General features: G+C 45.9%; 1 protein-coding gene across 7 annotated transcripts in view; it reads right to left on the reverse strand.

The window, feature by feature from the left end:
• PKIG (cAMP-dependent protein kinase inhibitor gamma) overlaps positions 1-27,105 on the reverse strand; it is a 69,635-nt gene that overhangs the window by 27,116 nt on the left and 15,414 nt on the right. The window contains exon 1 of one of the 7 annotated variants that reach the window (XM_024559553.4): positions 2,678-2,857. The exons of 5 other annotated variants lie outside the window; for them this stretch is intronic. The gene's annotated coding sequence lies outside the window, so the exon portion shown is untranslated. Of the gene's footprint in view, positions 1-2,677; positions 2,858-27,105 lie in introns of those variants that run through there. One more of the 7 variants, XM_024559552.4, reaches the window with a different exon arrangement.

Raw genomic sequence — 27,105 nt, forward strand, 5'->3', positions numbered from 1 at the left:
TCTGACTCCAGTCCACACTTCCTCATTTTGAGACGGGGAAACTGAGATTCAGAGGGGTGCTATGGACAAGGCAGGACAGGGAGGTGGAGAGTTCAAGGGCTTCGGGGTGGGGGGGAGCCAGTTCTCACGAGGAAATTTGGCTGTTACCTGTTAGCTGAGGGGCTCTGGCAAGTCACTCACCTCTCTATACCTCTTTTACATGTAAAATGAAGATAATCTCTGCTTCTCATCTTTGCTTTGAAGATCAAAAGAAACTGACATACAGGGGAGGCAAAAGTAGGTTTACAGGTGTGAGTATGCAAAACAGTTTATTCTTGTATGATTACTTACTAATTACTGTGTTATTTTCCCTATGGACAACTATAAGCCTACTTTTGCCTCCCTTGTATGTAAGATGCCCAGCCCTGTACATGACTGTATTTCAGGGAGACAGGAGAGCCAAGTGAACTTTCTGGGGGCAGGTGGAACCATGAGGAAGAGCACAGGGAAAACAGTGCTGACTCTGACCGCTCGGAACAAGACCCAAAGCCACCCTACCTGCTCCCTGAAGGCCTGGATTTAGGGGGCATCCCACCACATTTCCACGCCCCCCCCCCCCCCCCCCCCCCGCTACTGGCAGGGACCGTAAGGACCAGGTCGGTACTTACTCCAGAATACTACCTCCTCACCACCACCTTAGGAGGAAAGATGACTTTTTAAATCGTCCAGTCTCGAGATCCTGGGGACTGGAGGGAGGTTGGAGGCCCTGGCCTTCCCACTCCCAGCCCGCGGCAGTTCTGTGGCAGCCACAGTCCACAGCACACCCCAAAGGGCTGAGCGATTAGGGAAGGCCGCAGTTCCAGATACACCCAGGGGCTCTGGGAGCCCCCTGGCAACCCTGATCTTAATTCACGCGACAGTATTTAAATGCCGCATCTTCCTGGGGGGTAGGGTCTCTGATGGCCTTGAAGACAAGGAATCCCTAAAACTGCCAAGACCTGGAACCTTGGAGACTCAGAATCCGAGATGGGACAACTTCTGCTGCTTTTCTTTGTGCTTTGGCTCTGGACACCCTTTTCCGGAAGCAGCGGAGGCTGTGCCCAGGTGAAACGAAGGGGGGAGGGAGGCAAAAAAAGGGATGGCGCCCTCCTCCTCTCCCTCTTTTGCCAAGGCAGCCGCTAGAACGGTGGGCTTTAAGTTGAACGTCCGCCTGCGGAGTGTCCTCTGCCGCTACGTGCCAGGCTTCCCCCAGGCCAAGGGCTGCAGCGATGGATGAGACAGACTCACAGACAGGGAGCGGTCGGTCTGACACCCAGTGACCTGACGTTATGCCAGCAATTCGACAGCACGGCTCAGGGAAACGCTCAGAAAGCATTCAGGGTAACATGGGAACGTGTCGTGGAGACTCGCCCTCAGCCAGCGGGTCAGGGGATGCCACCCCTCCTGTTACAGAAAGGGATGAGGACGGCCTGGAGCCTGGCCCTCCGGGACTGTTCAGTCCCGTTCACTCTTTCCCCTCCCCCCACCTATGTGCGCGTGCGCGTGCACAGGGCCATACACTGAAACTCTCTTTTCAGGAATGCCACACCCGACAAAACCGTGACTCGGAGGTAACTCCGCGGCGCCTCCTTCCTGTCCTCTCGCAATTCTCCTGGAGGCACCGGTTTGTACGCCTTTGGGGGTACTAATGGCCAAAGGCACTTTGCTTCCTAAGCCCGAGGGGTTCTCCTCAAGGGGAAAGAAATACTGCCGGCTGTTCACGCTGCAACTGGACACAGCGCGACCACCTGGACTCGCCCCTCGACCACGTGAACACTGGCCCAGGGTCACAGAGTCCCCTCGGGTGGTCCTTCCGATACTGGCCGGCTCTCTGTGTTTTGTCCTCTCTTCAGCTACTGCTACCTGCAAGCGGGGGGAGGGGGTGGCACACGGCAGCTGTGAGCGTGTGTCTCAGGCCACTCAAGAGCCCTCCGGCGGGCACCCAGCAGGTGCACGGCGACTCAGGAGGGTTACAATCCTGAAAACAGACTAGACAAACAAACGTCCAAGGGCTTGCATGTTCTGTCTATGTTCTAGGAATAAACAGCAAATTTCTAGAAGGCAGCAATAAAAAGATCACAGAGCCAAAGTAAAAGATTTCTAAAGCTTCCTCCCATCTTGGAGTTCTCCAGCAGCTGCAGCAGCACTGAGGGGCAAGTGACGAGATACTGTCATGAAATCTAATCATGCCTGTATCTTCAGTCTAAAGTATCATTCTTGTATCTAAGGGTGAGTCTCCACTCTATGAGGGAAAGACTGTAGGGAATTTTCACTTTGGCATTTACCTCTAGAATGTTTAAAATTTTTTGTTCCACCTTTGTAATAATAATAAAAAAAACATATATAAAGGCTTTTACAAATACCTATTTCTAAGGGAGGATTTCTTCACCAGTATTTAAAAGGCACCAGGAGCTGCTTTTAAAGCTCTAGATAGTCTGTCAAAGTTCTCGGGTGAAAAAGTAAAACAGCATTTGAACGGAGCCCGTCTGTGAGACCTGAGGCTCAGACACTAGCCCTCAGCAGTTTCAGACAAAGCCATAATTTTCAGAGCGATAATATATCATAATGTAAAAATAGACACTTTGTGACCAACAAAAAAAAGCAAGCTCTCCAGAGAGCTCCGCTTCTCCCGGGGGTGGGAGAATGAAGTTGTACTTACTAGAGCTAAGAGTTTCTTCAAAAGTCCGGTGGTCCTCAGTCAGACGTGAAGGCGGAATTTAAGACACCGGGATTCAAAATGCCTCCTTTTTGAGGCTAAACCAGATTATCAGACCAGGCAGGATTCCCTCGTACTCCTTCTCTCTCCCTCTCCCTGTGTCTCCTAAATAAAATGCACTTCGAGGTTTCAGTGGGTGTTTCCCACGTCCCGGGCCAAGCCAGTCCCCATTTGCTGTAATTCAATGCCCAGCCTGATGATGTCAGCCACTCAGCTGCCCAGCTCAGTTTCCACCTCTCTGTCACAGGAGAGATCCGTTTCCTTTGGACAATGAGCCGGGGGCTGTAACAGTATCCCAGCCGTCGTCACATTTGCCCAACATCCTTCCTTCAATTTTCAACGCTGCAGCCCTACTGACACAAGGCTTCCTATACCCACTCACTGCGCCAGGGGGCCCGGCATAAACCCTCCGCCTCTTCGTCACCGCCGACTGTTCTAGTTCATTTCTTTCGTATATAATGTACAAGGTTACGATGGAGATCTTCTCCACCCCCATCTCTTCCTGCTCAATTTTCCAAGCTGTTTAATTTCTCCGGAAAGTTTTCCAGGAGCATGCTGGGCACAGCGCGTGCATGAACTTGTCCTTCACTTAGGGGAAATGACACTCGCCCACATGAAAAGGCCCGGAAAGTCTGCTGGTCTGGAGCCGGGGGAACTAGAGTCCCGTCTTGGTCATGCACCTAACTGAATGAACGGCCTTCAGCAAGTCAGCCCTTTCTCTGGACCTCAGTTTCCCCATCAATAAAATAATGGCTTTGATGTCTTTCCCTTCTGCAATTCAGTGACGGAGGAGTTTGACGAAGGCACTGTAAGGAATTTACTGGAAGCTGACTACTTAATTACATGCTTGAGAGGGAGGAGAACCCAGGAGGGGCCACAGGACACTGCTGAAGAGGTCAGGCTGAGCCTGGCTTCTTCCACCCCCTTTATTTTGGAGCTGAATTGTTTCTCTGGGAGAAAACTCGAAAGAATTCACTAAACAAGTCCTGGGGGACGTTGAGAAAGAGGCTGCATAAACAGCTAAGGAAGATAAAGCAGCAAGAGAATTTTGCTGTCCTTATTAGGGACGAACATGGACCAGCAGCAGTTACAAGAGATCATCATCATCACTTGCATCTGCAGAGTGCTTGAAGGGGAAGACACAGAAACCTCTCTACTTCTGTGTACAGTGGGCAGCGACATGACACGTACAGTGATTATGAGCATCAGTCTGGGAGCCAGAGATGTGGATCTGAGTCCTGTGTGGCTTAACTTCTGAACTTCAGGGGATTTTTCTTTCAACTGTAAAATGGAATGCCAGGGCCTGCATTTTAGGATTGTGAGAATGAAATAACATGTAAGGAAATGGAAAGTATCTGACACACACTTAAGTGTTGACAGATGTTGGCTCTCATTGATTCTTAAGTACATAATCTCATTTGATTCCTATTTTACCAGAATTCGGTACCCAGGGACTACATTATTAATCTCCTTTTCCGGAATAGAAAAATGAAACACAGAGAAGTTAAGAGACAAGCCCAAGGTCACACAGCTCCAGATGAAAGGGCCAGACCTGAAAAAAACAAGTTGTCACTAGGCCAGCACATATGCCAATGCCACTTCTCAAAATGGTTATTGCACCGAGCCTGGTCCTTGTTCCTGAGTGGGATCGTCTCCTCTTAGAAAAATGAGCTAAGCTCATTAAAATGAAGGGGCAAGGGGTGGGAGGGAGCGTTTTCCTGGGTTCAGCTAGGCCAGGGATGAGGAGAGCCAGCCAATCTTTTGCTTAAAGAAAACATTCAGAGCCACAAGGTAAGAGGTGGTGCTTACCTGTTTTACTACCAAATTACTGTGTAGCCTGAAGCAAGTCTGGGCTTCACCTCTCTCCCCCAAAGAGGCAGATCTGATTGTCTTAAAGCTACTGGGATGGGGAGTTGGGGCTGGAGCTCTACTGGGAAAGCAGCAGCTCTTTATAAGGCTGTGACAATTCGTAACTGAACCAGAATTTTAATCAGTTCTCAGAAAATTCTAAAGCTCTACAAGAAAGGGGCCAAGCCAACAGGCCATCTGTAGAGGTGGGGGGTAGGCTTCCAGCTCTGACTGTGAGAGACACAGTTTGTTCCTGTATTACTACTCATTAACTACTGTCTCCTTTTCCATACGAACAACTGGAAACCTACTGTTGCCCCACCCTGTACTAGGAGGAGTGTGCGGACCGCAGGGCTGCCCCACAAGTTGGTGGAAGAAAACACCAGCCTGTAACCCATGCAGCGCGGCAGTGACCGGCTCAGGGACCTGCGCTCCCGGTTCCTAGCCGGGGATGACCCTGACCTACCTCTCTGTGTGTGCCTTGGTTTCCCAACGTAAAACAATAACTAACATGGCATTGATCCTGCAAGGTTCTTACGTGGAAAAGGGCCTGACACATACTGCAAGTTGAGAAACACCTGCGAAAATAAGCTGTAACATCTTAATAGTAAAGACGTCACTTTCTAACTCTGACTCAGCTTCACCATCCTCTGCCCCGAGGATGGTGTGACGATCAATGAATAAGGTTGAGAACCTTGGGAAACCGAAAAAGGGCCCAGTTCTTCTCTAGGACATCAGGAGGGGAAGGAGCTGAGGCCTGCGCAGGCTGCCGGAGCCGCTCTCAGCTGCGGCCTGGGGGCCGGCCGGCAGTGGTTCATCCAGGCCTTTATTCCAGGACCCGAGTGGCGTCAGCAAAGGAGCCTGGGCTCTCCACAGTCAGTTTTACCGATGTCCCCTCAGGGCTTTGAAGCACGTTTTGTCCGTCCATTCATAAAAACAAAGATACGGTTTTCTTCTACAACATCTATTTGGCCACACTTGCCTTGCGGACTGGGTCACTGCATGTCGGTGACAGAATCCACAAAGAGAGGACCATGGCAACACCAGCACCCTCATTTTGCCCGCCCACCACGGCAGGTACTTTGGGGACCGGGGCCGTGCTTGCTGCTGAGCACTCTATGATACCACTTGATGTCATCCTTACAATGATCAGGTGCAGGGGGTATTATTAACATTCTCATCTTCCGAATGTGGAAACAGACTTGTGCAGACTGGCCAATCTACAGAGGTTACCCGGAAAAGCGATAGAGCCCCTGCTCCAGGCCAGCACTGCCGGGGGCCACGTCTGCATTTCTCAGTCCCTCCGCTAACGCTTCTGTTCCTCGCGGCCAGCACGACCAGCCCCCGAGGACAGAGGAAACTCAGGCTGCCCTGTGGCACGGAGCGGCCTGAAGCGCTCAGACAGCCCCTTCGCTGCCAAGCTGTGCTTCATCCTCACCCCTCGGCCCTCGTCTGGAAGGGGTCTCTCCCTCCTCTGTATTTCCTTGGTACTTTGTTTCTTTCGTAAGAAACTTCTCCTTTTCACTTTTGAGGCATATTTACTTCTGGGCAGATCTTATTCCTCCGCTAGAATTTTAGCTTCTCAAGGAAAATATCTAATGTTTAATTTACAAGCATTTTGTACAGATTATAAGACATTTATTAAAATTAAAAATCCATAGAGAACAAAAACAGAAACTTTTACCGAACGTTTACCATGTGCCTGAAAATACTCTAACACGATCATAACTGATTATAAAAATAGTAAAATATAGAAGAACAGGAAAAAGGGAGGACAGCCATCCATCATCCCGTCACCCAGAAAGCACCAGCTATCCTCTTGGGGTACAGACACAGAAAGAATCACACCTACACTCCAGACAATGGTTTGAAGCCATACACTTAAGCCAGTTCTCGGGTTGAAAAGTCAGCCCCACAGAAGGTGATAAAGAATTGTTTGAATTTTCGTTTGTTGTTTGTTTGGGAGTACACCTGCAGCCGGTCTGCAGGGTTTGGTGTTCTCAGGCTCCGCTTCCTGGTCCCCCTCAGGTTGCTGCTGGTGTGCCCCTGGAGAGCCAGCAGAAGGTGGCGTCTCAAAGGTGGGCAGGGCCACCCTGCCCTCCCCGCCTTTTTCGGCTTCCTTAAGACCTGCTTCCCTCCAGCAAAGATCAGCTTCAGATCGGGGCAGTTACGGGACAGATGGATCTTCACTCTGCAGTGCATTTTAAACAATCTTAGCCTCTCTGATGTCCGCAGCTGAGAGCGGCGTGTGGTCACACGTTTTCAAGGACAGGAATCCAAGCCCGGAGAAGGCAGGCGGCTCCCGACTCTGCGCAGCCCGGCGCTCCGACAGTAGACGACCTCCTGTCGGTCCCGGGCTCCCCTTGCCACCACACTTTGAAATCCTGCTCAGCCTTTGGATGCCAGATTAAATGTCACTTCCCTCTGAGCCAAGTTAGCTCCCCCTTCTGTATGCGCCCTGCGGCACCCTCTGTCCCTCCTCCCATGACCCTAAACGCGACTTATTGTAAGTCCACGTTATGTGCTTTCTTCCTGCCAGACCGTAAACTCCACGAGATCAACAACATGTCTCCCTTGTTCACTGGTACGGGATAGGAAAACATTTTCTAAACACAGCCTCACTCGCCTTGGAAAGACCAGGTTTGAGGTAAAGAAAGCAATACCATGCTTTTAAAAAAGCATCACATCTCTGAAACCGCAAACCAGGCTTTAACTCTTGCACAGCCGGCTCCCCACCCTCTCCTGCAGCTCACGAGGGCCAGGAAGCTCTGCAGAACTCCAGGCAAAGACAGGGAGGCTCTTTCCGTGAAAGAGATGCCTGGGGCCATTCGGGGCTTCTAGTAAGAGCCCGGGCCCCCTTAACTCAACCTTTGAAGCGCCCCAAGTCTCGATCTCGCTGCTGCTCAGGTGCCCCACAGCAAAGTGCACCCATCCAATGTGGCAACAGTGGCTTCCCAGGCAGGGTGAGGCCCGTGGGGCAGACAGACAACCAATTCCAGAGGAGACCAAGGCTTACTTCTTTCCTTTTTCTTTTTTTAAAGATCTTATTTATTTATTTTTAGAGAGAGGGGAAGGGAGGGAGAAAGGGAGAGAAGCATCAATCGGTTGCCTCTCGTACACCCCCAGCTGCGGACGGGGCCCACAACCCAGGCATGTGCCCTGACCAGGAATCAAAGAGGCAACCTTCTGCCCTGCAGGATGACGTTCAACCAACTGAGCCATGCTGGGCAGAGCGAGGGAAAAAAAAAAAAAAAAAAAAAAGAAAGTTCTTGTATCTTCAGAGAGTTTCTGAAGATACTGTGTCCATAAAACATGAAATACACTGATAATATTGGGCTCTTGGAAATGAACAACGTGAATACTGGAGTAAATAATTCACTAGAAGAAGTGGAAAATAAGAAATCTTTCAAAATATAGGGGAAAATTCCATAGGATAAAAAAGGGTCTCAACACAGAACAACAGTCCAGGGAGCTCGCCATCAGACTAAAGAGGAAGGTACGGGAGGAAATTACCTATTGGTGAGAAATCCTGAGGGAGAAACCCCAAAGCTGAAGGAAGACTGCAGCTTCAAACTGAAAAGTTTAAAAAGTGTTGAGAAGGATGAAAAGAGACCATAGCTAGACACGGTTTCCTAATCTTCCAGAATTCCAGATGGAAAAAATGCTAAAAGTTTCTGAAGAGACAAACAGACTACTTTAGGAGGAAAGAATCTGATTGGTATCAGACTTCTTACCAGCAGCTGGGTGCCTGAAGACAGCAGGGTGATGCTTTCTGAGGGACAAGCCCTGAAGGCAATGGCCTGGCGCCCAGAAGTTCTGCTCAGCTAGGTAACAGAGGCATCTGCAGACATGCCAGGACTGAGAACAAGTTCTCTCTCGGGCACTGCTTTCTCAGCAACCCCCTGGAGAACACACGCCACCTGAACGAGGGTTTGAACAGAAGACCTGAAAAACAGCGACCTCCTGAGTGAGGTGAGAGGAATGTCGAGGATGACGAGGAAGGTGGCTCCGGGCCCCTGGCTGGTTGACGGGCCTACATAGCGCCCGTCCGACCACAGGAGGGGACTGGAAGGTTCTAGGAAAGCAGAACTGATGGGTTCCTTGATAGGTCTGCTGAGCACGTGTTGGAAGTCTCTGGGAAAGTGTGGAAAGACTCGGCAGAAAGGGGAGCACATTAAAGAAGCAGCTACTATGACGGCCAGGAAACACAGTCGTACAGAAAGGAAACACAACTAGAATGGAACGGGCTCAGCGGTGGACACGTGCCGCACCGTGCGCGACACTGGGGCACACGGAACATGGTTGAATGAAAACGCGGTATGAGGAGAAAGGGCCAGAAGGGCGAGTGGGGCTGTGGGGCTGAAGCTGAAGCCTCCGGTGCCGCCAACAGGAAACACCCGAAACTGATGAGGAAAGAGATCAGCATGGCCGTGGGTGGGCTTGGTCTGGATGTGGTTTGAACAAGAAATACTTCCGAGTCGATCGGAGATCTCTGCAAATAGTGAGGGACTGTTAATTATTTTATGTGCGGTTATGGGAGTACGGGTGTGTACATACGCATGCAGACACGTATATACGAGTCCTCATTCTCCTGGAGACGCAGGCTGAAGTCCTTACTGATGAAATGGCATCCAGTAGCGGGGCCGTGGGCACAGATGAGTAACACTGGTCTGGACTCTTGAAGGTGGGTAATGGGTGGTACATTATACTATTGTCTTCCATTTTGTATGTGTTTGAAAATTTCCACAATAAGAAAGTATTTAAAGAAAAGATAGCTAGATAAGCATATTATTTAAGATAATAAGCATATTATTTAAGATACAGTTAAAAAAAATACTAGAACAAGCAGCTAACGGGATCAAAAGTATAGACTCCCAGAAACAGAACAGGAGGGAAGGGAATAGTGGGGGTGGAGGCAGGGAGAGCTGTTTTTTACAAGTTTGACATTCGACCTTAAAAAGAACAAAGCTGACGATGTGCATGCGCCCTTCTGACAAAAAGGGAATTTTAAAAAAGAAACGGAGGTAATGCCATTTCGAGAAGTGGAGGTAACCACCAGAAGAATCAAAGCGGAACATTTAAACGGCTGCCCCAGAGGGCCGGGGTAAAGAGGATGATGGGTAATGATGCATTTCTGGACTCAAAGACTTCGTTTAATGATGTTCATATCCTTCCTTCCTCCCTTCCTTCCTTCCTTCCTTCTATTCATTATTTTTAATCCTCATCCAAGGACATGTACTGGATTTAAAGAGCGAGCGGAAGGGAAAGAGAGAGAAACATCCATGCAAGAGAGAGACACTGACCGGCTGCCTCCCACACACGCCCTACCTGGTATGTGCCCTGATCAGGAATTGAACCTGCAACCTTCTGGTGTACAGGACAATGCCCGACCAACTGAGCCACCTGGCCAGGGCTGTATTACCTGTATTTTTTTTAAATGTTGCTCTGGCTGGGTAACATCTGACTCAACTGGTTACAGCGTCATCCAGATACTCCCAGGTTGTGGGTTCCATCCCTGGCGGGCACAAACAGGAGCCAGCCAGTAAATGCATGAATGGGCGGAAGAACAAACCAGTGTTGGTTGCTCAATCTCTTGCTCTCTCCCCTTTCTTCTCCCTAAAATCAATTAAAAAATGTCTTTATTCTCACCTAAGGACAGGTTTACTGATTTTAGAGACAGGGGAGAGGGAGAGAGAGGAAAAGAAACACCGAGCGCTGCCTCTCGCACACACCCAGACTGGGGATCGAACCGCAGCCGAGGCATGTGCCCTGACTGGGAATCCAACCCGTGACGTTCGGGTTTATGGGATGATGCTCCAATGAACCAAGCCACACCAGCCAGGGCTTAATAAATAAATTTTTTAACCATTATCTATTATCAGTTATTGCCGTCTGCTTTCAGCAGGGCCTTTGCCAATCTTCACGTCTACAAACTGAACCTGCTTCTCCGGGTGAAGAACCCCAAACCACCCAGTGTAAGCATCTCCACCTTAAATGTAATAACAACTAGTACTGCCACGTAACTATTGTCTACCATTTGTCAGTGCTTTACATTTGTCATTTTTAATCTTTGTAACATTCCTGCAGGGCAGGTATTGATGTCCCCATCTTACACATGAGAAGACTGAGCCTGAGAGACGTCAGCCCTCTGCTCGGGGTCACAAAGGAGGCCAGGCTTGGGAGACTCTTTCCACCGCCCTCCCTCTCTTTCCAGTTCACTACAGTCCACATGGACTTTTACATGACCTTCCTCCTCATCGACTCCATGAAACGAGAGACACGATTATCCTCACTTGCTAAATGAAGAAACTAAAGCTAAGAAAAGTTAGGTAATGTGCCTAAGAACCCAGTCCTTTCTTTCACTCCCTTAACATCTATCCCCTCCACAACAAAATGTCAAGTTACGCATCCTCCTCACAAGCCTCTGACAGAAGAGCCATGATAAATGAATGCACTGAAGCAGGATTTTTTCCTTGACTTATTTTCCCTGAAGGAAATACAATAATAAACCATGGAGCGCCCTCAGTTGCTCTATTGTCAGCATTTTGCTTGAGCCCGCAAAGGGGCTCTCAAAATGTCAGCTGCCCGTCCGCCTGGCACAGAGCAGAGCAGCTGCCGGCCCGGGCAGCTCGCAGCAGTTCTGAGGGCCAGTGCCACTCTTCTTGGCTCCGAAAGGAAGGAATGAGCCGTGCATGCTTCTGCCCGGAAGAGAGAAATGTCTCTCCTAAATCTACTTCGGTTGAGGCCATGCGGCCTCAGGCTTTTTATAGTTGCCAGGAATCTTAGCTCGGTGACTCTAGAGCAGAGGCAAGTTTGCAAAGCTGTACAACAGACCGTGTAGGACAACGGCCAAACGGAGGGACTGAAGGGCCCGAATACTGGTCCTATTGAGCCCTGTGCAGTTGAGAAGCAGCCCGAGACCTGGGCCTGAGTGCTGGGCTGCTCTGGCATCTGAACAATGGCCCAGCAGCAACCCGGGGAAGAAGCTGTTTACGTGAGTTCAAACTATTTCTAGCACCAGCAATCTGCACATATTTGGATGACAAATCTCTGAGCTTCAAGTGAGCGGGTGGTGCTTTGCTCCTGGACAATTTCACCAAACACATTCCCTCCCCACTCCACCCCCAGACCCGCTCCCTAACACATGTTGCCCTTAGGGTGTTTTATTTAAGTTGCCGAGTTTTAAAAGATTATAAAAAGAAACTACATTTTAAGAACACTGCCTTAATCCATTTGTCTAGGACTTTAAGCTACAAAGTAAGATTTTCTTTAAGGCTTGAATCAGAGACTAAACTCTAACACGTGTATGCTAAAAAAAAACATACAACTGAAACAAAAACAGCACCTGAACAAGGTCTCCAGTTTCACAGGTTCTGCTACATTGTTGCAACGTTGCTGAGCCCTGCTCAAGACCCACAGAAATGTTTCTTATGACAGTTTACGTAGGATGGGAAAGGCTTTGCAGAACAGATCAGCACACAATGTGTAATCACACAGACATTCCAAACAAACAAAGACGTCTTATTGCCCACGAAGCCGGGCTAGTGTCCTGTGATCCACGTCCTTCCCCACTGCTCTCCCAACAGCAGAGGCCTGACTGTAACGGAACAGTGTGCAGAGCCTTCTGCACGGTTTTAACTCACAGAAGGTGTTGTGTGCCCCCCTGCCAACAAAAGTGTTGGGAAAAACCAGCCTACCCCTAAAAGCGGTCTTGTTTTTATAGCAAACGCAATGCTTATCGGCCACGTCCCCTGAGCCAGGTGCTAATTTTGAAGGGAAAAAGTGGTTGTTAATCTTCATGTACAGGTTTACAGTTGTGAGTACGCAAGACAGTTTATTCTATCTTGTATTGTTATTTATTTATTCTTGTATTACTTATTCGTATTATTTGTCATCTCATTGTTATTATTTCGTATCCTTACTTACGATGTATCTTTTAGGTAACGAGGGCTGGTCACTTAACAACTGCACGCCTACCTTTGCGCGCGCCTGGACACTGGCTGACATGGCGGCAGCTTCCGGTCCTGCCCTGCCGCACAATGCCGGCAGGAAGCAGCAGAGAAAAGGGCAGTAAGTGAGAAGAAAGGCTTACGGTGTAAGAGTGATGTTGGACAGTGACTTTAGGGAGAGGAGACAGACGGGACGAACTTGTTTTCTTTCTCTTCTGCTAAAGAAGCTCATTAGAAGACAAGCAGAAAGGTCTCTAGATAAGCTTTCAATGACCCCACTTTTTAAGAGGGGAGAAAGTGCTACCAAGGGTCAAGAAAAGAAACATATCTATACACAGTGGACACGTGAATTATTGTAGAAAAAGTTTGTAGGTCAACTTGTCAATACTATACTAACCAAGATTTTTAATGCATGCAATCTCTGGTCCCATGATTCTACTTCTAGGAATTTAAAGAATAGTCTCATCATTCAGAACTTAGCAAAAATGTTGCCCTGGCTGGTATAGCTCAGTGGATTGAGCGCCCGCTGCAAACCAAAGGGTTGTGGGTTCCATTTCCAGTCAGGGCACATGCCTGGGTTGTAGGCCAGGTCCCCAGTGGTGGGGGGCATGCAAGAGGCAACCACACATTGATGTTTCTCTCCCTTTCTCCTTCCTTTCCCCTCTCTCTAAAATTAAATAAAATCTTTAAAAAAAAAGAACTTAGCTAAAATGTCACCTCTTCAGGACCTCCCCACCCCACCCAACTCAGCTAACCACCCAACTATCACATCACTGTAACTGTCGGCACAGAACTGCCGTTTTTCTTGTTCATTCCATTTATTCACTGCCTGTTTTTCACTGCTACCTCCTTACCCCAAAAAACTGTTAGCTTTATAAGGCGCAACAACCTGGCCCGTCTACTATGCTGTGCTTCCCATGTGTTAGATACTAGCCGACGACTTTCCACGACCATCTCATTTAAATCTGGCAGCCATGTTGCTAGACAGGACAGACAGGAAGGGGGAGAGAGACAAGTCTCACCCGGTGATTCAGCAGTCCCGAGCCCGGACCAATAAGACTGCCAGGCGGACCGAACATCACAAGCAAAGGCCGTGCAGGAGGAGGGGAGCCCTGGAGACTCTGTGCTGGGAAAGGGAGACTCTGTAGCAATATCACTAAGACCAAAGTGTTTATTAATCTCAAGGTCTGGAAGGGGGAGAAGGAGGAGTACCTAGAGGCTGACTAAAGCATGTAACTCCTAGAGTCCCGATATCTGGGCCCTCAGATTCGCTGGTTGTCTGCTTGTAGCTCTTTTCTCAGCATGTAGACAAACCTGCAGCTTCACTTTCCAATAAACATAAGGCACTCAGATTAGCTGAGCGCCCACTTGCAGTCTTTTGCTTAAGTGTATTTCATAAATAAACTTACTATCATCTCATTTCCACTATGCATGCCGTCTCTTGCTTAATGCTTCTCTTGTGAGCAAGGCAAGAACGAGGAGGAGGAGACCCCCGACTCGGGTCTCCCTGATAACAACACGAGGTTTCTGTCGTCATCCCACTTTAAGACGAGCAAACCGAGGCAGAGCTGAAGCCCAGAGAGGGCCAGCGCAATGGGGACACGCACACTGATGAGCAGGGTCACAAGGCCATGCTCTTAAGCTCCTCTCTCAAACCGAACTCAAAGTTCTATGTGTACACTTTCTGACCAAGTAATTCTAATTTTGGAAATTTATCATTTGGAGATAATCAGACAAGATTACATTGTTAGTTACATCTCTATTGCAGATTGCCTATAGCAGCAAATATTGGAAACACGTTCAGGCAAGTCACCAGTTAGCTAGCTATATGCCTCAAGTTTATTTTTTGGTAAACAGAGGCCTCCATCTCAGAGACTGTGAGATTTAACGAGACAATGCACAGTACTTGGTTTGAAGCCAGCGTTTTTGTTGTTGCTATATGCATTTAAATCTCTAAAAGGATATAAATATACCAAATTGTTAACAGAGGTTGTTGTGGGAAATACTATGTTCTCACTGAGGCAGTAAAGATTTACAGACCAGCAATGAGTATGCAAGCAGGTCTATCAAAGGGGCCTTGACCAGAGGGGGGAGAAGGCACAGGAAAGGGTGGCAAGGCGCCAGGTCCTCTGTCGCCTCCCCTGGGGGAAGGCAAGTGTGGAGGATTGTTAGCCCAGATTCTTATCTTGCTCCAGGCCACCTCTTGTCATCCGTAGTGAAACAGATAGGTGACTGGAGACAGTTAATCAAGGTTAAGGCAGTTAACGAAAGTTATTTATGGGCTTTTGAGTACTGTGGACCCCCTCTTAGTAAAACAGATAGTGACCAGCGGCAGCAATTAACCAAAGCTGTTTTATGGGCTTCTTCTTTGGGCCCTGTGGACCCCCTCCCACCTTCCTCCTCCTGCATGTTCTAACTTCTGCCTAACAATTTCAGACCAACCTCACCCCTCCACTTCCCTTTTTGGCCCCAAAGTCAGGACTTACTGACTACAAATAAAACAACAGGTGGAGATGACTGACACGAATACTGAGCACAAGAAGAGGAAAGCAGCACAGGGCCAGGACACCCATGTGGGTTTAAATAGCCAGCCTGCTCCTCTGACTTCTGTTCTCTCTGTGTCTACATAGAAATATCTCATACAAAACAAATCAAAACAAAAACCAAAGCCCTTTTCTCTAATAAACAGAAACCATTGGTTTTTTAATGCTACTTTAAGTGAAAGGAATTAACAAAGTAGAAGAATGTTCTGAAAAACTCATCTAATGCTAAGAGAAGCCTGCAACCCACATTGCTGGTTTGCACGGTTGGATCAGCCAATATTTACTGACCTCTGTGATAATAGTGTCTGCTACTTGGTCTGTATGTGGCTCATTCACATACATTGTCTCATTTCTTCTGCAACACAGTATCTCTTTGTAAGTGCTTATATTCCCATTGAATAAAAAAAAAGTGGAGGCCAAGTGACTTGCCTAGGGTCATTTACAGCTTGTGAGCCTTGCAGCCAAAATCAGAATACAGACAGACCCACCTTGTCCTAAATTCACAGAGGAAATGACAGTGATGATTGAAACAGCAAGGCCAGGAGAGGTAGCAGCAGGGATAAAAGTGGAGAGACTGTGTCCTTGTAGTACTGTTAAAGCAAGGGTGTAAACGCAAATCCTGGCTCCATCTTCCACTTACCAGCTGTGTGACCTCAGGCAAATCACTTAACCTCTCTGAATTCTGATATCTCATTTGTAAGCTAAAGAAAATAATAGTATCTATTGCATTTAAATGTAGGGAGGTGGAGAGAAGAACAGGTGGTAGAATGAGAAGTACAGAGATGCTAATTTCTTCATCTTTTACAGAGCTACAAAGTGAGTGGATTAAGACCATTATTTCAGCCAATAGATGGACTAAATTTCCCAACCCCCTCAAATGATGGGTGCCATCACCCTAGCAAGTAGGTCAAAGGCATGGCTGAGCTTAAAAGCGAGTATTTTGTGAGGCCAAATAAACAGCACAAATCCAGCGAGACGAGCAGGTGCCAGAGCCTTTAAAGACACCTGCAATTCGAGTAACACAGAGCTGCTTGTCAAAGTTAACTGTCTAAAAGGAGAAATGAGGGAGAAAACATGTATGTGTGTGTGTGTGTGTTATTTAGAATTTGGGACACCCCAATTACTAAAAACTATTAAAGTAAAAAAACAGTGGCTTTCAGGAGAAAGCCTGGTAAGTAGAAGAAAGATTATTTTACTTTATTCTATCGTTCTGTCCTACCTGGATGTTTATTCTTGTGTACATGTATTTTATAATTTTTATTATATTGGCAAAAGAAGGAAGGTTGGTGGTATTCTGCCATCACCTACCATAAGAAATAGTAATGGGACGAATAATAAAAATATAAATTTCAAAATAAAAGAAATCCAGTCTTAGGATGACAGGAATAGGTATGCTGCTTTAAATGTGCCTTATCAAAGGTTTCTTTGTACCAGTGTTATGGAGATACGGAAAAATGTAGGTGCAAATGGAAAATGCCTCAACATTCCTAAAAGGCAATTTGATAATACGTATGGAAATCTTAAAAAAAAAAAAGAGTACATACAAGAGGTCTGTCCAGAAAGTATCCAGCCGCGTGCTATGTAAGAGAGAGACATTTATTGAGTAAGATACAAGATTACAAGAAACATTGTACACAGGACAATGATGCTTTTGTCCCCTTCAAAGTAGGTACCTTGGGACCTCACACAGTTGTCCCGATCGCCATCAGCTGTCCTGCCATGTTTTCCTGAATCTCATCAATGGCCTGAAATCTCTTCCCTTTCAAAGGTGATTTTAGTTTGGGAAAAGCCAGAAGTCGCAGGGAGACAAATCTGGGCTGTGGTGGGGCTGAGTCACCTGGGTGCTTTGATGTTTCACCAAAAAACTCTGCAGGAGAAGTGAGTCATGAGCGGGCACATTGTTGTGATGCGGCTGCCAGTCACCAGCTGCCCATAGTTGCAGCCTCCTGAATCATCCAAATAGTTTCCGTGAAGGAATGTTCAAGCTTAACACAAAATCTGATGCAGATGCATTGCTCTACTCACTCAGTCATTTTGAATGTGATGGCCACACAGTACACACGCTCACCCAACAGTGTCTACCGCCCCCACCGACTAGTACAGTGAAGTTGTCATTGTTCACACACATGCATCCCAGTTCACACTCCTTGGCTGCCAGGTTACACTGATGTCTTGTTCACGCAAACTGTTCTTGTTAATATTAACAATGGCTGGACTTTTTCCGGACAGACCTTGTACACACGGTATATATATGGAAACTCTGTACTTTCTGCTCAATTTTGCTTAAACTTAACACTAATCTAAATAAGTAGTTTACTAATTTTAAAAAGTGTACATGCCCTTTGACCCAGTCATTTCACTTCAAAGAATTTATCCAAGAGAAATCATTATAGATGTGTACAAAGATATTTTTTAAAGATTTTATTTATTAAAAAAAAAGATTTTATTTATTTATTTTTAGAGAGAGGGGAAAGGAGGGAGAAAGAGAGGGAGAGAAACGTTGGTTGGTTGGCCCACAACCCAGGCATGTGTCCGAACTGGGAATCGAACTAGCAACCACTAGGTCTCAGGCCTGTGCTCCATCCACTGAGCCACACCAGCCAGGGCAGATGTGTGCAAAGATTTCACTCAAGGTTGTTCACTTCAGCACTGCTTAGAATAGTAAAAAACCGAACACAATCCTAGAAGTCCACAATTGAGGAGTGACTAAATAAAGTTTAATATATCTATAGAATGGAATATTATGTAGCCACAATAAGTAATACTATAGAAGAATATCTAATGACATGAAAAGTCTTGTTTTCATGTTAAGATGTATTGGGTTGCCCAAGAAGTCTGTTTAGTTTCTTCTGCAAAATAAAAGACACATTTTTCATCTTCACCAATAACTTTATTGATTTGGATATTTTGAGTAGGTCAGCTATCTCATGCCATTGGCTTCTAGTGGGTAGAGGCCAGGGATGCTGCTAAACATCTTCCAATGCATAAGCCAGCCCCTCAGCAAAGAATCATTTGGCCAAAATGTCAACAGTACCAAGAAACTTCACAAACCACCTTTAATACATTTGCGCAGTCACTGCACTTTCTCCATACACTGCACAAATGTTTTTTGCATTTTAATTGTGCTTTTACCTTTCTTGAAATAATAAAGCATAAAATGCCAAAAATGTTGCATTTTTTCCCATCGGTAATATTAAAATGGCTGCACAAAAATTCACCAATTTTAACAAGTTTTTAAAAAAATGCACACTGATATGACAGCTGTCACAATACAATCTAACAGAATCGTTTCGAATGAAGTTAAAGACAACTAAGCACTACTAGAGTCGTCTTACAGAAACAAATGTAACGGACTTTTTGGCCAACCCAATATATATTAGGGTTTCATATTTGTAAAAGGAAAATAGTATTTTGATTTAAAAAAGAAGACAAACTTAATAACAGTGACGATAATTTTATTTTCTTCTTTCCGCCTGCTGTTATTTTAATTTTTTTCTAAAAAGCATTACTTTTTTAATAAAAATACAGTATTACTTCCATAAAAAGAAAAACATAAAAAGCTATTTTTAACTCCCTTTGGATGACACATACCAAATGCTATGGAAATGTACATACTCTGACTTACAAGTGAGAGAGACATTTATAGCAATGATTTGTAACAGTGAAGAAAGCGGAAAACCACCATAACATCAAACACGCTGTCTGGCCATTGAACGGTGGGGAGAGACATGAGCCACCCTCTGCCAGCCAAGCACAGTCTCTGGCCTGGCCCGGGAGGTGTGCTGTCAGCCTGTGCCCGGAATGGGGGGGGGCGGGCACCGGGATCCTTCTGACATGAGAAAGGCACACCAGAAAGTGGGAAGGAAGGAAGGTCTCCAAGCTCAGTTGGCTACTTGACGACAGGAATGGTCATGAAGAGCCTCAGCACAGAGGAAGGAAGAGGAGAAAGGATGGAGAACAGCAGGTCCCAGGAAAGGAAAAAGGAAGATTTGCAGGTGGAGACGAGCGAGGATGAAACAGGACCCCCCTGCCAGAGGGAAGTGCTTACTTAGCCAGAGCCCTTCTTCGAAAGCTCTGATGGGACGAGCACAGAGAGAGGGCCCCAGAGCTTTCTTCTCACTTCCAGGACTGATCAGATTGCTCCTGCCAGCTCAGCTGATAATTATACACCCAGTGGTTTCAGTACAGTGAAAAGAGTAAATCAAGAATAAGGCTGTCAGTCCACAGAACTAAAGGTAACTTCAAACTAATGTGCAACAATGCCACGATTTATAATATACAGAGACTATTTATTCAAGCTGCAAAGAGGCTTTTGTGTCCACAGATGAAAATTCTTAGCCAGGAACAAATTCCAGGCCTGCATTAAGCAGACTTTGAAAGAGAGCTGACTCGCAAAAGATAAAAGGGACCCTCCCCTCCCCCTCGGGCAGGACGAAGGCAGTCGGCAGTGCCTGTAGATACTTACGTTTTTAAAAGTCCCCATTAGGAAAACAAAAAGAAAGATGATATACTTGACGATAAATTTAAACGAATTTGAAACAGAACAAAAGCAGGCTGGCCTCTTCTGTTACAGGAACCAGAGGAAGCTGACTGACCAGAAGCTCAGTGTGAATGAAAAGAAAATCCGGAAAGGGAGAGTAGGGCTGGGACTCTCCACCCCTCAGCCCCACCGAGGGAGAGTCAGGCTGCAGCCCGTGAGAGGGGGAATAAGACCAGAAGACCTCAGTCTGGGCTAAGTATGTTATATGGGTTCAAAAAGGAGAAGAACAAAGTTATACCTGAATTATGGCCCCTACAATCCTTATGCACCCAACTGTCAACTCCATATTTGCAAACATCAGCACAGATGATTCTGATTTCATTAATTCACAGGAAAGACTGATCTTCCAAGTACTCCTCAATACCCATTTGTTTCCGGCCATTTCCCAAGATTATCCATATGTCACGGCAGAGAGTTTTCTAGACTTCTAAGGAGAATCCTCCATGACATGGAGACATCATCATGTGAAGCTGAGGACCAGAAGGGACACTTAACAGGGCAAAAGGCAATAATAATAATAATAACAATAATAGTAGTAGTAGTAGTAAATTTCATTACAGAAGGAGAGCCCATGGTTTCTTTGGACTCTGGCAATGAAGACGGGCTCACAGCAATAAACGCTGGCACGCAAGTTGAGATTTTTGAATGAGGTTTCTTGACTGGAATGTCCCAAAGGAACCTGATTGAGGACATTGTATTACTCAGGGAGCTGTAAGAGGCCCAGGGTGAACACAGGAACACTGGCTGCCTGTCCTAGTCTCTTAGGACCCTCTAACACAGAGAGTAGCTCCCTGAACAAGCAACCGATCATTTTAAAGAACTAATCCAGCAAGTAACTCCTATCACAACTGCTCGACTATGCGACCACAGTGCCAAAGCAGCCAGAGACAAAGTCCAGACCAATTAACGTGGCTGCGTGAAAAACCGGTGGCAGGCCCCCGTTTGGCCTGCAGGCCACGGTCTGCCACTCCCTGCATTAGAGGAGGGGGTGCTATGGTCAACGACACTCAGGGCTGAGATTTTAAAGGAATCATCTACCGTCATCTGAGGTGAGGTCCACACTGAAGGCAAGGCTCTTGCAAACTCAGTGGTTGCTGCTGCAAACCAACGAGGGGCATGAGGAACATCAAGACCACGAACGGAGCTAACTGCATCTACCTGCCCTGCAGACCTTACAGAAAATGACCAGCTCGGGAGCTGGGGCTGTGCTGGGGCATGGTTTCCGAGGTCCATGATGCCTTGTGCTAGAGAAGGGAGTCACGGCTGCCGTGGTGTTTTCTCTGAACAGCCTCCCTTAGTGCGGTCGGGCATGTCTCATGGAGCACTGTCCTGGCTGCTTCATTGTCATCTGTGTAATGGTCAAGCCCAGATCTACCAACTTCCTGGAGACCCTATAAGCTACCTTTCTGCTCACACCAACTAGAGCAGATTTGGGTGTTTGCTACCAAAAATTCTGACCAGTACCTGGTAAGCACCACAGTTATAGTTCTCAGCACAGTACATTAAGATTATTTGTTATGTTTCTGTCAACGGGGAGAATGTATTTTATTCAACTCTGCAGCCCAGCACCAAGCACAATGCCTGCCTGGCAGACAGGAGACACCTAAAAATAAGTTTAGATGAATCCACAGAATAGAGAAAAACCCACAAACACCATGAAAACTCATGCTTTAGTTAAAATAGTGAGGTAAGCAGTTTTTAAATGATATTTTTATATATTTTCTTAAGTTTTTAAATCAAAGTATCATTCATCCAAGACCAAGTAGCATAGTAGCATTCACATCAGGGACAAGGCCTAATGAAGAAAAATGCTTGCTAATTCTCTTTATTTCCATTGGTACGTTTGAAGTGAGTGTCAAAGGTTTGAAGGGTTTGCACATGTAGGTCCAGGACAATGAATGACAGGAGTGCGGAATCACGGCCAGGAAGGCGTGCGTCCTCCCGTGCTCGCAGCTTGCAGGCACTTGTAATACACAGAGGGGAGTTACAGGAAGGTAAAGACGATCGCTGGGTGAGATGGAGAAACCGGTGATCACAAGAAGAACGGCTAGAACCCACTGTAAGCCACGCCATACCACAATCTGGAGAGAGCTTACGAACGGAATGAATGTGTGCCCTCCCTTGACATCAGAAAACAGCGACTTTAACGTGGAGCAAACGGAGATCAAACTCGTAACGTGCCATGAGGCCGATGTTACTGCAGTGCCGGACAGTTTTGAGAAATGAAAAGGAATACTGAGAAAGGACTCAGCCTAAAACGCCCTTTTCCCCCACCTGGTGTGGGGAGCAGGGAGCTCTGACTTAGGGGCTCATCCCCATTCCTTGAGTAAAAGGAATTCCATTCCCTAAATTGAAGACTCTACTAGACCCTCTCTTTCCTGCAGTCAAAATTAACCTCTCCCTCTACCTGAGAAGGTGAGGTTAGTAAGTAGAACCTGTATCTCACACTGAAAATAACTCCCGGTGCATCTACAAATTCAAATGCAAAAATATCAAGCCATATAAGTAGTAGAAAGAGACACAACATTTTAAAACTTCACAATGGGGGAGGCCTTTCCAAGTATGACGTACAAGTTAAAAATCCAGATGTCATTAAAGAAAACATTGACAATTTGACCATGTATAAATAAAAATATTTTGCATGGCAAAAACCACAATGAGGAAAGTAAAAATCACATGTCAAATTGGGAAAAAAATTGCATTTAGTGATACAAAAATATCCAAAGGATATATTTTTAAAAGCCTGGTGTGGAACAATATGAACAGCATACTACTAAATTTGTAATACAAATGTGCATATTTGCTCTTACACGTATCAACTGTCTCTAGAAGAACGCACGAGAAACCGGAAACAGTGGTAGGTCTCTCCATGGCAGCTGAAGGGGAAGGATGAAAGGCAGATTTTTCTCTTTTTTATGGATAGAGGATCCAATCAAGAACCCCACTTTGAACTTGACTATTCATTTCTTAAGTCTCCTCTAACCTAGAATAGACCCCCATGTTTTGTAAAGAACCGATATCCTTACAGTAGTGAGTTTTCTCGTATCTGCAACATGACCCATCTCTCCTTTTGTTTGGGTGCTCTTCGCATCTCTCAATCAAGTTTTTATGATTTTTCTCTACAGGGACCTGCTATTTTTGATGCTGTTGTAAAGAATATCTTTTAAAAGCTAATTTTCTATTTGTAGCTGGCATAGTATAGAAATATAATTGATTTGTAGCTGGCATAGTATAGAAATATAATTGATTTGTAGCTGGCATAGTATAGAAATATAATTGATTTGTAGCTGGCATAGTATAGAAATATAATTGATTTGTATATTGATTTAGCATCCAGCAAACCTGCAAAACTTTTATAGCTTTAATAATTTATATAGAATTCTTTTATAACTTCTACATAAACAATCATGTCACTTGTAAACAATAAGCTATTAATGCTTCCTTTCCTGTACTTAAACAATGCATCTTCTGGCCTCACTGTGATTGCCAGAACTTCCAACAATGTCGAATAGAAATAATGCTTGTAATGGGCAACTCTGGTCCTGACCCCAGAGTGAAAATTTCCTCGAAGTAAAAATTTACCAGTCAGTATGTCTGCTGTACGTGTTTTACAGCTACTCCCCAGCAGATAAGGAAGTTCCCACCTATTCCTCGGTGACTACTTGTCGTTTTAATCAGGAGGGGATGCTGGATTTTACCATACAACCGTGATTTTTCTCCTTCACTCTGTTAACAAGTCGCACTCGAGTCACTGGCGGTAAACCAACCTGGACCTCAAGCCCCACGTGGTCATGATGTGTCCCCTTTCCATACACAGTGAGGTAGGGGCCTGTGTTTCCAAACGTGGCCTCCGCAGTGCCGCCCCGTTCCCCCGGCTTTTCTTACAACGGAGCCTTAACGCTCCATGTAATGTGTGCAGGGTCTGCGACCTCTTCTTTGGAATCTGGACGGACCTCTGGAGCTGTCTCGACCAGGAGAGTACTGTGGGTATGGCGGTGTGTGAACTTTAAGACTGGACCATAAAAATGCTAAGTGCCTCCCACGTGCTCTCTAGCGCCCCGCACCTGGAATGGCTGCTGTGCTGGGAAGGAGCTCAGCCAGCGGGGCAGACAGACCGAGGAGGAGCGGAGGGTCCACGCGACAGGCAGCACGAACTGTGAAACCTCCTCCCGAGGGTCCCAGCGCCCCTTTGGGTCTTCCCTCTGGGGGGGTCCAGACAACGTGGAGCCGAGACCAGCCAGGCCGTGGTGCCCTGTGCAAACTCCTGGCCCAACAGAACCTTTGGGATAGTAAAATGGCTATTTAAGCCACGACACTTAGGCTAGTTTCTCACATCACAACAGTCGGCACAATACTGGATTTTGCCTGGTTGAGAATTAGTTTGGAATTTTTCACGTCCGTGAGAAAACTGGCCTGTGCGTTTTCCTTTCTCACAATGTCACTGTCAGGTTTTCTGTTTGTTTTATTTTTTACTTTTTTGCTAACCTCTTTCTATTCTCAGGAAGGGTTTGTATAATATTAATTACCTCTCTCTTAAATGCTTGGTATGACTTCCTTGTGAAGCACCTGGGCCTAGAGTTTTCTTTGTGGGAAGGTTTTTAATTGCTGGTTCATTAACAGTTATATTACTAACAAATTTATCCATTCACCTAAATTTTCAGAGTGTTTGGCATAAAATTGGTCATTATATCTTTTTTAATAGTTTGTTTGTATTGTATTTTTTCCATCATCCCCCTCACACTCTCTTCCACCTCCACCCCGCAATCACCACACTGTTGTCCATGTCCGTGAGTCCTTTCTCTTGTTTGCTCAGTCCCTGGTTCACTGTATCTCATCTTGTTAATGACTATATGACCCCCTCATTTCATTCTTGATACTGATTGAAGTAAAATTCCTGTCACATACCTGTTGTTAACTTGTGAATTTTGTAGCATATAATAGTACTGTCTATTCAAATACAACAAATTCTGAAAAGATAAGCAGTAGCGTGAGGAAAGGATCCAGTGTTGAGGAAGCCAAACACGGAAAACGTGGGGAAAGGGAAGCTGATTTACCTTCCAACATTTCACCGAAAGTCTACTGTGACAGCCTCGGGTATTGATGAACATGTTCGTTTCGTTTCTTTTTTTTCTTTCAGTCCTCACCGGAGGACATACTTATTGATTGTAGAGAGTGAGAGGAAGGGGAGGAGAGAGAAAGGGAGAGAAACATCGATGTGAGAGAGAAACATCAATCAGCTGCCTCTCGTACAAACACCAAAAGGGAACCGAACTCTCAACCGAGGCGTGTGCCCTGACGGGGAGTTGAATGGGCAACCTTTCAGGGCACAGAAAGGTGCTCCAACCAGCCGAGCCGCAACAGCAGGGCTACAAGTTAGTCTCTTAATGGAAAACTGTAATTATCTGATAAAAAAACCTGTTAACACATGTCCTCCTTGGTAAATGTTGAAACTCTATTTTCTAGCCATTTAAACTTGGTTTTCCACCTGGTCTGATACTTTGTGGCTTTGGTATTTTGTGGCTTTTTGGGAGTATTTGGTTTTAAGTAACTTTGTATCTTACAAGTTAAAAGAAAGCCAGTTCGCTCTCTAGATGGGAGTGTAAACTAGCGCAAGGTTCTAAGGATAAATTGGCAGTATTCATTAAATTTTCAAACATACATACCCTTTGACGCAACACAGTCTTTTACTGGAAGCTGATTCCATAGGTATACTTTTAAAAATTCACAGGCGTATATAATTCCCTTTGCAACAGGTTTTGCTAATAAAAAATTTTGACTATGGCAACTTGAATATCCACCAAGAGGTAGCTAGTAAATAAATCGTGGCATATTTATACAACAGAACACCACTGGAATGGACATTCATCATTTTTGTAAGCTGTTCAGCGTCCAGCTGCCTGGATCCTATCTGGCGGCACTCCCCCACAGGGACCCGGAATCTTAAGCAAGTAACGCAAAGACAAAGGGGCCTTGGAATTTGACAGTTCTAGGGCAGTCACGGCAATATTGGCCCGGCTGCTCCTGCTAAAGTAGGTCCACTGAACCTACTATTTCATGGTTTCTAGGTCTGCCTGGGTCCTGACTATGTTCCAAACTTTGTCCTACATTCCTCCAGTACGCTCCCGGAGTCTGTTATTCCAAGCCAACAGATTTGTAACAGATACAACCATGAAGCGGTTTAAAAGAATGAGATGGATCTGTGTGAGCACTAGGGGCAGAACACTGTATAATTTATATACTTTTAAAGCAACCAGATCTAATATTTCTGCTTGGATACACACAATTTCTGGAAGGATTAGCCAGGAAATCGTTTCCAATAGTCACTTCCATGAAATGAGAATGGGGACTTGGGGGAAGAGGGAGAAGACGTTTAATTGTCCCAGTCGGCACTTTTATATATACATATGTGTGTGTTTTTACACAGTTCACGTCAAAAAGGAAACCCACATGAACTGTTCTGAGGCTGAGAGACACTGGAATGGCTGGTGCTTGTTCATACTAAGGGCCACTCAAAGCCGAAGCCCACGATCAGATCATCACTCCACAGAAGACACGAAGTGACCAACATATTGTAAGCGGCAGGGTGACACAGGCAAAGCGGGACTCAGACACGCCTCTGCAGAAGGAGTCCCACCAGGAGGACGGACTCAAGTACAGGCAGCCTGGAAAACGGCAGACTAACTAGACTTGAAGAAGTAGGGTCTTGGCCTGGACAGTTGACAGTCGAAACAGAATAAAAGGGAGTACTGCGAAAGGCAAGCTGATCTTACCTCTCCCACAATTATTTATCACTCAAATACTCACTGAGTGTCTGCTATTGAGAAGCACAGTATAGGGCAAAACATACCTGACCTTTACCAAAACCAATCAACCAACCAACTAAACAAATCGAATAGTCTATTCAAGTCTCAGTGTTCTTACCCGTAGCGTGGAGAATAAAATACCCAGTTCACAGGATTGTTGTAAGGATTAAAGGAAACTATGTATTTAAAACATCCCGAGTCTTCCATAAACTAATGGTACTACTGTGTTTACTGCTACCACGACAACGAGGACCATTTAACCAGCAAAAGCAACGCCCGCCCCCGTAGTCCACCTTCTGGAAACGTGTCTACATTACAGAATGGGGTGTCACAATTCATCCCGTTACATTAAAATATTACAGTCATTTAAAGACTGACAGTTTGTTCCTCACGACCAGTAGCTTTAGGGGTCCCTTGCAGAAACAAACCACACACAGGAACACAAATACTCTATGACCTCACTTACACGTGGAACCTAAAAATAAAGTTGAACTCACAGAAACAGAGGAGAATGGAATTTCCAGCGACTCGAGGGGAGGAGAGATGGGAGATGCCGGGTCAAAAGGCAGGAGCCTTCAGTTATAATGGGATTAAGCTCCAAGGACCTAATGTACAATGTGGCGACTATAATCAGTAACACTGTTGTACCTTGAGATTTGCTAAGAGAGCAAAGCTTAAGCGTTCGAAT

This window comes from Desmodus rotundus, chromosome 6 (assembly GCF_022682495.2).
Source record: "Desmodus rotundus isolate HL8 chromosome 6, HLdesRot8A.1, whole genome shotgun sequence".
NCBI classification, from domain to species: Eukaryota; Metazoa; Chordata; class Mammalia; order Chiroptera; family Phyllostomidae; genus Desmodus; species Desmodus rotundus.